Here is a 2500-nt window from a genome sequence, read left to right as displayed (position 1 = left end):
ACCTTTGCTGATTGGTTCAGTCGGCTGATGGTGGGTTCAGGCGAAACATTTGTATATTGGTTTAATCAAACCGAAACACTAAAATTTTTAACACAGTTTTCCATTACACCAGTTGTATTGCTAGAAGTGCAAATCGAAGGAGTCAATTTTGACCGACGATTAGCTGCCGATGTGCGGTGAAAAAGCTGATCACAATAGCATACACTTGGGCCGACAACCCCGTGTGCTATAAACGTAAGTCGCGAATTATAAAGAAAACAAACCGGACGGACTACTCGGTGACGAACTAACATCGCTCATGAATGAGCGATTAACAGACGAGCTGACTACGGAATGTATCCTTTCGGACATGTTTTCATGGGACTACCCATGTACAGATCGGAACAAATGTTATCCATGCAATCTTGTTTTCCTAGACCACAGAACTTGGTCATCACATATGGCACGGGTACATCCACATGCAAACAAAACGTATAAATGTCGAATTTGTAATCGCACAGCAGATAGCATACACAAGATAGCGTCACACTACGGAAGAACTTGCAAAAGTTTAATAGGTAAAACTAATGCTATAACCACCACAATTGATGAAACACTATTTAGTTGTTTACATTGCAGCAGAGGTTTTACTACGAAAACAGGTTTAGGGGTACATACTAGACGAACTCATCCGACAGAACATGAGGCTATACTACAGCAAAACACACCAGGAAGGAAAGTTAGATGGGGAGAAGAAGAGGTAGAAATTATGGTCCATAAAGAAGCCCAACAGAAGGATGAGGACATAAACATGAATCAACTAATACAGAACTCAGTTATGCCACACAGAACGCTAGAAGCGATTAAAGGGAAGCGGAGAAATATCAAGTATAAGGAATTGGTAAGGACTTTGAAAGAAACTACCTATAAGGAAGAAAATCAATGCCTTGTTAACTTAGTTTTACCGACAACATCGGAAATAACAACTACACCTTCGGAAGGAGATCAGCCAGCAATAAGGGCCGAAAAAGAACAATCACCGACAGCAGCTGAGGATCTTCAGGTCATAAGTAACGATCTAAAGAGCCAGAATTTTAGCCACAATCAGGCGTTACTGCTACTCAATTCTCATGTAGAAAAGTTTTTAAATCGAATTAAACCAGTTAAAAGGAAAGATCACGTAAACCAACAGGAGATAGATGAGAATAGGCATCGAAGACAATCAAAGCAAACTAAATGCAGGAGATATCAATATTTATACCATACGAACAAGAAAGCTCTATTAGACGAGATTACTTCAGATAGATAGGAGCCAAGTATATACCCAACTGAGGAAAGCATACGGGGAACATTCCTTACTTTATTCGAGTCAAACTCTCCTCCATATAATATACCCTCTAAATAAAAAAAGACCAATCCTGCATCAATATCGTAAAAGCAATCACCTTAGAATAGTTGATTAAGACCCTAGCAATTATGAAGGATAAGTCACCTGGACAGGACAACATTACTCTTAGCGATCTTAGGACTTTACCAATAAAATATTTACTAGATATCTTAAATATCATCCTTTACATACAGGATATACCACAAATATGGAAACAGCACAGAACAAGACTTATCCCGAAAACTAAAGAGGAATTAGAAAAACCCTCATATTGGAGACCCATAACCATCTCATCAATTGTAATTAGGCTATTACATAAAATTTTAAGTTATCGTCTAGGACAGCAATTAAAGCTTAATTACAGGCAGAAAGCATTCCTCCCGGTAGACGGATGTTTCGAAAATAGTGCATTACTACACTTCATCATACACAACGCCAGGCAAAAGCACGAAAACACGCAAATAGTGTCAATAGACCTCAGTAAGGCATTCGATTCTGTCAGCCACGAATCGATTATTAGAGCCTTAAACCGATTTAACTTATCAAAGGAATCCATAACGTACTTAACCAACATCTATAAGTGTAATCTAACTGATATTGTATTTGGATCGACAATGCGTAACATAAATCTAAAAAGAGGCGTAAAGCAAGGAGATCCACTTTCACCGTTACTATTTAACATGATTATGGATGAATTATTAGATAACTTGCCGACATATATAGGAGTTAATGTAGGAAATCAGAAAGTAAATTCTATGATGTTTGCAGACGACCTTATCCTATTTGCAGAAACGGAATGTGGCATGAATAAACTCTTAGATATAACTACTAAATTCCTCGATGACAGACACTTGAAAATAAATATAAACAAATGCAATTCGTTAAGATTTATCAAGTACGGCAAACAGAAGACATTTAGTGTTGCAACGACATCATCGTGCTTTATAAATAACGAACCCATTAATCCGGTATCATATGTAAAGGGATTCAAATATCTAGGCATTGAATTTGACCCAAGGGGAAAACGATCTATAAGCTGTAACCTGCTCGCAGCAATGTTAAACAAACTGACCAGAGCATCGTTAAAGCCAGAAAAGAAAGTATATTTAATCAATAACAATTTAATACCTCGTA

The 2500-nt window shown here is 37.5% G+C and overlaps 1 pseudogene; it reads left to right on the top strand.

Moving 5' to 3' along the window:
• The window catches only part of LOC142925033 (28S ribosomal RNA), an 8627-nt pseudogene that overhangs the window by 4022 nt on the left and 2105 nt on the right, over positions 1-2500 (top strand).

The sequence above is a fragment of the Petromyzon marinus genome, chromosome 17 (assembly GCF_048934315.1).
Source record: "Petromyzon marinus isolate PM22_M1 ecotype Great Lakes invasive population chromosome 17, UKy_Petmar_22M1.pri1.0, whole genome shotgun sequence".
Lineage (NCBI taxonomy): Eukaryota > Metazoa > Chordata > Hyperoartia > Petromyzontiformes > Petromyzontidae > Petromyzon > Petromyzon marinus.
This window is presented reverse-complemented; position numbering and strand designations above follow the sequence as displayed.